Here is an 8,304-nt window from a genome sequence, read left to right as displayed (position 1 = left end):
AGCCTTTAGAAACGTCAGAATTGTCTGGCAGCACAGCTGTTCCAGTAGTTCCTCTTTTGGAGATGCTGTAACATGTCTTCTATAGACTTCTGATTTTTCCTTTTTTCTTTCATTTTTTATAGACAGTTCAGAGGCTTATGTTTGAGCTGGCAGTCTGTTAATGATATCGTGATCAAATACAAAGGCTTTTTTTTCTGTTGTTGTTTAGTTGGCTGGTTGTCTTAAGTGAATGTAGACAGTGATTTGAATATCTGTTGTTACGCATGCTCTGCTGTCTGCCTGTTGGCTGCAGTGAAGCAACTCATAACATGAGAGCCAGTTGCAAGAATTTGGAAACCTGGGTCAAAGCAATTAAAGTCTGTTCTCTGAAGGTGATAGCTTTTATCACTAGTAATTGGGGGGTGGGGAGGGGGGAGGTGTGATTATTTAACAATTTCCATCTACAACACCAATACACAGAAGAAATCGTGTCTCACACAAAACACAAAGTCAAGTAACTTCTTGCCACAGCAGCAACTATGTACTGAAGTGAGGGAGAAATTTTTATTACTTCCTATCTGTTAGCAGTTTGCTGAAAGAAATAAGACAAGATACTGCAGTATGGAAACACTTTGTTCTTCCCTTCTTTGTATGTTTTGTATGTTTACCAAAGGGAACATTCATATATTATATTGCATAATTGTTAACCATGTGAAATCAGAGTCTTTGTCTTACTAGAGTGGGGTGCGCATGTATAAAATCACTAAGCTATTCCAGTAAGACTATACGAAAATCCAAATAACTAGAAGCTAAAGAGCAGCTCCTAAAGGGTTATATAGATCAAAACTCCCATTGTGCCTTAGTGCTGTCAAACAGTATTTCAAGAACAAAAATTCACACCTGTTCACTGTTTTCAAGTTAGCACCTCTGCTTGTTACTGCCTGCTGCAGTCCAGGTAACTCACCCAGCTTGGTCTTTGTGCCTTTGCCTGAGTCGGCAGGTTCTACAAAATAGTGATTTAGCTGAATGGAAACATCTTTCTCAAAGGAAAGAAGGGTGCCTATTAGAAAAAGATTTCAGCTTTATGCTAGTATTTTTATATGCCTGTGCATGTTTCAGCAAAAAGTTGGGCAAGCAACATTTGAGACAGAGTTGTACTTAAATAGACACAGTCTCTGTGTCTAAGAATGATGAGGAGAAAATCATTTTTCTCCTAGTATTTCCCCCCATATCACTCACTAACAGTTTCATTCATCATTATGCATTATTTGTCATAAAATTAGATTCGAAAGGTGACCCAATGTTTTCCTCGGATGCTTTATGGTGAACAATCGTCTTTCAATATCAGATATTAGGGCTTCTGCATAGCGTTGTTCCTTGTGCAGTTCACGCAGATTTTTAGAGGTTGATCTCTTTTCAGACTACATTTTGTAACCACAAAACTTGTAAAATGTCTCTCTGTTTCTGATTTACCATTGTTCTTTCATATTGTTTTTATTCTAGTCCAGCTATTTTTGAAGCAGTTCATGTAACCTACCTTTATAGAAGAGTTAAGAGTGTACTATTTGCCCTAGTTTCGGGCCCAGGAGGAAAGAAGGTACCATAAAACAAGTAAATTATGGGATAATACTTTAAAATGTGTATGATTTAGGAGAACTAGTTTGGGGGAGAACTAGTTTGGGAGAGATCTAATCAGCAAAGCAAATGACCCAAAATGGTCATTTTCACTGTCCTACGATTCCACAGATACAAAACCTACATGAAAAACAGCTGTTCTGGGCTTTGAGTTTCAACACAGGCCTAATGAGCGCTCCTAATGGTTCAGTATGCAGTAAGTCTTGCTGCATAGAATAGAGGATAAGAGAGAGCATTCTTTCAATTTCTCATCATCTTCCCCTGTGCAAATATGTTTCATAGGCCAAAAAGAAGCGCTGATTCCACTCAGCTCCTATCTGAGTTCAGAGACCTTTTGCAATAGGGTAATGTTTTGAGTGTGAAAATCTAGTCAGAGAAAGCAGCCACTGTACTGAATTCTGAGATAGATGCTCATGTGAGTAGCTGTTTTTTTCTGTGCCTACAGTATGTTCCCAGGCAGGGTAAGTGCTGACCCTGGCACAATATTTTGTGAGAGCATTCTGGAAAGTGGAAAGTGTTCATGTTTACTTTCTGTTGAGAAAGGGAAGGCTAAAAAGAGAGACACGACAGCACCACCAACATTTTTTTCCTACTTCATCAGCCACACTTCAAAGCATTACTCTGCAAAAAAATGTTTTGTATTTTGTCTTTTAGAGCAGCAAAGGTTGTTATGGTTCTGAATTGAGGCTGTGAGGAGCAGTTCCTTCTATGACCACAAAGTTCCTGCAAAAGATCACAGCATTAAGCAAAACACCAGCTCTCAGATTTTGTGCTGGCAGGTGTGGGAGGCTGCCAGCTGCCCTGGCAAGGCAGAAGGCCAGCATCTGGCCTGGTGGTGTTAGAAATGGAATCTAGGTATAGCTGTCATGTTGGTGCACCTGCAAACCTATCTGTGGTGCACATTGGACTTGTCTGAATGTTTGTAAGGAAAGAAGGGCCAGGGGGAAGAGATGCTGTGCAGGGTACAAGGTGACGAGCATGTGAAGACTCAAAGAGCCTTTACTTCAGGAGAAGCAAAGAGACAGAGGACAAAATGAATCTATGGCTGCTCAAAAACTTTAGGTGAACTAACACTCCACAAGCACGAGCTGCCCATTTAGTCAGCTGTTAGAGGCCTCCAGCATCAGTGTTGATAGCTGCTGAAAAAGACAGATGAGAAGCAACATTCATTAATGAGTGACCACTCAAGATGTTTATCCACAAGAGCTGGAAACATCAGGATTGTATATGAAGTAATGTTTCATTTACTTAAGGGACATTCTTTCCACCATATGTGAGTGCCTGGTGGTTGCAAAAATGTCCATGTGATAGAGCATGTTTTATCAGTGCACACATTTGATAGAACTCCCTCAATTATGAAAGTTAACAAAACAAGTTAACTTAAAATTAATTAGAATTAAATATTACACTACTGAACTACAGCACAGAATTTTCTATTTTTTTTTTTTTCACATAGGAGAGAGATGATTGTTCCATAGCAGAGCTGTCAACTAGGAGGACAATATCTGTAGGGACTGAAACACAGAGAATTTAGTTTGCTGCATTGCCTTTCTCTTCTAGAGCCATCATATAGTCAGATACTGCAACTGTCAAGAAATGAGACTTTGAAAAAAAGTCTGAACCTCAGCTAAATTTGCTAGTGACCACATATCTAGAAAAGGGATGCCTGCGCATAGGGAAATCTCTGTAGCCAATTGTACGAGGCCAGAGCTAACCAGATATTCCAGCAAGTGTAATTTCACTTAGCAACATAAAAATGAAGGAGAGAAGGACTAAGATATAACCTCTATCTTGCCGCTTTGCCTGCTTACACCTACATCACTCTCTCTTGCACATGAGGCTGTTATGTAGTTAACAGTTTCCAAGAATGTGAGAGATAACTGTTAGATGAAAAACATGGAGTAACGGGCTAGCAGGTAGATTGCCAGCATAGGAAATTCAGCAAAAAGTGCCACAGGAAACCATGTTGACAGGAACTGTATAAACGGGGCATGACCAGCAGCTACTAAACCTCCTGGCATACCTGTGGGCAGGGGCTGCAAGGTGGGCTCATGGCAGCTACCAATCTCCTGCATCCTATTCCCAGGGAAGGCTGCACTCTGGAAAACAGCCAGCCTTGCCTCATCTGCCCTCTCCTTAGCTTACACTGCACTTCATACCTCACCTCACACCTCACACTTTCACACTTTGCACTTCACATTTCAGCTCACATCTCATACTTCACCTCACCCCAAAACCTCACCTCACACCTCATACTTAACTCAACTTCATACTTCATACTCACCTCATATTTCATACCTCACCTAAGCACTCACTCCTTAAACCTTGCCTCACACTTCACACCTCAACTTGGACTTCATCTCAGCCCTCACTTTACCACTTACACTTCACCTCACCTCTCCTTACCTCATGCTTCACCTCATACACACCTCACTGCTCACCCCACCTCCCACCTCCAACTTCACCTGTTCACACCCAAATCTGCTTCTGCTACTATGCACAGACATACCGTGCACTAAATACTGAGTGTGTTTAGTGCAAAGATGTAGAGCAAAGATTTTTTTCCCATTAACAATTGCATTAAAAAAGATAATAAAATAACAGTATGCTGAGGCATAGACGTGTGTGTCTAGACAAAGAGGATGATGAACAAAGCCAGCAGCTTCTTCATCTCAAGGCAAAGTCCTCTGCGCATACTTAGTGAGGGAGGTTTTTATTTAATTGGGGATACTGGAATGCATGTAACTGGTCATCCATTGTTCAAATGGTAATTATTATTAAAACCAAGAAAAAAAAAAAAGAAAGAAAAAAAACCAGAACTGAATTCTGAACAGCTATTTACCTTTATTGAAAGGGCATGACTGTAATATTAGCAGTGCTGGGTAAATTATATTTAACTGCTACCATTTCCCATGAAAGGTTTTAATCTTTTTTTTGTTTCTCTTTTTAGTAAACTGTGGTGAAAAGATGTTTACACAGTACTAATAGATGATACAACTTCTGATTTTGGAAGAGGTATTATGGTTTAACCTGAAAGACAGTAAACCACCATGCAGCCATTTGTTCACTCCTTTAATCTCACAGTGGAATGGGGGAGAAAACTGAAGAAAAAAGTGCAAGAACTCATGGGTTGAGATAAGGACAGTATAAGAAAGAAAGAAAGAAAGCGAAAGAGAGAGAGAGAGAGATGGGTGATGCAGTTAGAAAGTTACATCACTTTTTGCATTTCACTGTTGATGAGGACACAAGAAGAAACTGAGGAACAACTTGTCACCTGGAAAGGTGGAAATTAGCCAGAGACAGTGGGAACATGCATGAGAAATTTAGGGTTGTTTAGAGAAAGTCAAGAAACTTTCCCACCTCTTGGCTGTCTCAGGAGGACGATAGAAATGAGCAGCGCCTCATTGGTTACGTGAAGTGGTGGCATCCTATGCCATCTTCTGTGTCAGTGGTACAAAAAGGGCCTGTTTTTTACTCAGAAGGGGGCTCACAGAAGGGATGGAAAGGAAGGGACCTCTTGAGGTCATTCCTTAAGGACCTTCCTTAAGTCCCATCCCTAAGGATGCTGCAGGTTGCCAGGCCCGGTTCCCAGCTGGCAGGCATTCTCTTCTGGCAGGCTTTTAGGAGGCTTTTGCTGTCAGCCTTTGTCCCAGTCGGGCCAGGTCACCTTTGCAGCTGCTCCCATCCCCAACGCTTTCCCATTCCCATGTTGACTTCTCATCCCCCAAATGACTTCTCACCCCCAAGTCTCACTCGGGGACCCGCCACCCGCAGCCACTCCCCATCAGGAGCAGACATCCCCAAACCAATTGGCGGCATGGGCAGCAGGAGAGGTCTGCATTCAACCCTCCTCCCCCCCCAGCCAATCAACCGATGGAGGAATAAGTGCAGGCAGAGGCTTTGCAGGGTGGAAAAGTTGTAATTTATTCCTGGGGTAATTGTGGCTGCCACCCCCAGCCCGTCCCCAGGTGAGGCGCGGCCGCCTGCTCAGTTGCGGGGCCTGGCCTGCCGGCCCGCGTGGTCGCCAGACCCCGGCTCCTCCTGCTGGACCCGACGTAGCCACTCTATGTCCTCCGGGTTGTCGTACCACATGGGCAGTGGCAGTCTGTGCCTGTCCTGCCCCAAGCGCCAGGAGCGGCTGCGGACAAGCTGTCGTGGTTCAAAGGGGCTGCGCTCCCTGCGCCTGGGCGAGGCGCTGCGGGAGCGGTAGCCTGAGGGGCTCCTCTGCCGCTGCTGCTGCTGCTGCTGCCGCCGCTCCAGCCGCGCGTCGCGTTGCAATCTTCCGCGGGGTCGTCGGGCCAGGCGCACAACTCCAACGATGGGCCCGCGGCACAGTGGGCAGGTGTTTCTTTCTGCAGCCCAGGCCTGGATGCAATCCAGGCAGAAGGAGTGCCTGCAGGGGTCCACGCAAGCTGCGTTGGACAGCTGGTCCAAGCAGATGGGGCATGTCTCGTCCTCGGGGGCCTCCTCTGGCTGCTCCTGCTGCTGTGGCCGGCTCATGGTGCCTGCGGCTGCCGCGACGTGGAGCTGGTCGTCCTCTGGGGGAGGCTGCCTTGGTGGCAGGCGCTTAGCAGCAGCCTGGGGTCTTCAGCACCTCCCTTGCCTCGCGGGTCGCCGGCAGGACCTCAACGCCTCACGTGTCACCAGCGTGCCACCAGGAGGACTACTGCAGATAGAACCAGGAAGAAAATATTCTAGCAGCAAACAGACATTAGCTTTCTAGGTTCAACCAAGTTGTCTAGAGTACTGTAGCTGTCAACATTCCGTGTATGGATTGCAAACATTGCTATTAGAATGGCAAATATGCTTATGATCGGTTATACTTGGCAAGACTGCGCTTAGGACAGATGAGGTACATAGATGTCTATAGATTTGAGACCCTTACCGAAGGCCCTCGATGGCTCGCGTGCAACAAGAATGGCTTCGCGTGTGCCTCTTGCAACACCTCCGCCTCTCTCTCTCCTTCCAGCCGTGGGACCTCGAGCTCTCGACCACCACCAGCCGGACTGGCCGCAGGCGCGCCGCTCAGGGCACTTATAGCCAGCCACCTTTTGTGAGGTCATAGGGTGACATCAGAAGGGTCTCGGGGTGTCCCTGATGGCAGCACTGACAGAGGTCACCTGGCCGTTGTGAGACAATGCTGACGTGAGATGGCTGCTCCACGCTGACAGGAGCCACGTCTGCCAGGCTGGGGTCCAGGCCAGGAGGTCGGCCTGGGAACTGCCCCTGGGAGCCAGGGATGTCCTTGACGTGCAGCTGGACACCTGAGCATTGGAGGCATCCTGAAGAGACCATGGAAACAACGAGTATAAAACACAAAATGTGTAACTGTGACCCGAAGGGATTGCTGAAAATTCTCAGTTGTTGTATCAGCCTCACGCGATAAGAAGACTCAGCTGTATGCATAAAATCCAGGCTGAAGAAGGAACACGGTGCCCAAAGTAGAACTTAAAACAATTAAGTTAGCTGAGCTTATAAAAGATCAAAAGTGCTGAAGCAGTTAAACAATGACTGAGCATGTGCAAAACAGAAAGAAGTTCAAGACGAAAAAAACTATGAGCCTTTATCAGAAAGCCCCCAAAGTGCGACCACCAGAGGTTACTGCACCTGCGATAGTAGGAGGGGCAATATGATAATTAGGTCTGAGAAACCATTAGCATAAATCCTGCCCTTTCTTGCAAACTGCATGAATACGGATATCACCGTACCATGAATAAGTACTCCTTGTCTTGCTTAGGTGTACGTGTTGGGTGGAATTATCCCCCACATACCCAGCGCTGTTAATAAAGAATACCTGCTTTCTAATTCTCCCAGAGGAGTCTTGGAAAGTGACACCACTTTTTGCGTTCCACCATTGACGAGGACACAACAAGAAACTGAGGAACAACTTATCACCTGGGAAAGTGGAAATTGGCCAGAGACAGTGGGAACGTGACTGAGAAGCCTAGGGTTGTTTAGAGAAAATCAGGAGCATCGGCACCTCTTGGCTGTCTCAGGAGGACGATAGAAATGAGCAGCGCCTCATTGGTTACGTGAAGTGGTGGCATCCTACGCCATCTTCTGTGTCAGTGGTGTAAAAGGGGCCTGTGTTTTACCCAGAAGGAAGCTCAGAGAAGGGTTGGGGATGGAAGGGACCTCTGGAGGTCGTCTGCTCCAACCCCCCTGCTGAAGCAGGGCTACGTAGAGCCGTACGGCCGCTGGGCACCGCTGACCAAAGCCTGGCTCCATCTTCTTTGCATCCTCCCTTTGGGATGTCTAGATGTTGCTAAGATCCCTCCAGCCTTATGTCTTCCCTGATGAAGAGTTAGAGCTCTCTTAGTCCTTCCTCTTTGGAGAAATGCTCCAGGCCTTCCACCAGCTTGTCTGCTGTTCACTGGACTCTCTTCAGTATGGCTTTGGATGGGGGAGCTCAGGACTGGACATGGTCCTTCAGGTGTGGCCTCTCCCAGTCTCAGGAAAGGAGAAGGATCGCATCGAGATACTGGCAATGCTTCTCCTAACGCAGACCGGGGAAGAGTGATTGCCAGTTAAAACTGAGGCCAAAACATTGTTGAGTACCTCAGACTTCTCCATGTCTGCTGCCACTAGTTCTCCTGTCTTATTTAGTGGTGGGCTGGGTGTGTGCATTGTCTTTAATCTCCCTTTTCTCACCAATGTATCTGTAGAAGCCCTACTTACCATTCCTCACCT

Source organism: Anser cygnoides, chromosome 2, assembly GCF_040182565.1.
Source record: "Anser cygnoides isolate HZ-2024a breed goose chromosome 2, Taihu_goose_T2T_genome, whole genome shotgun sequence".
NCBI lineage: Eukaryota > Metazoa > Chordata > Aves > Anseriformes > Anatidae > Anser > Anser cygnoides.
Note: the sequence above shows the minus strand (reverse complement) of the source record.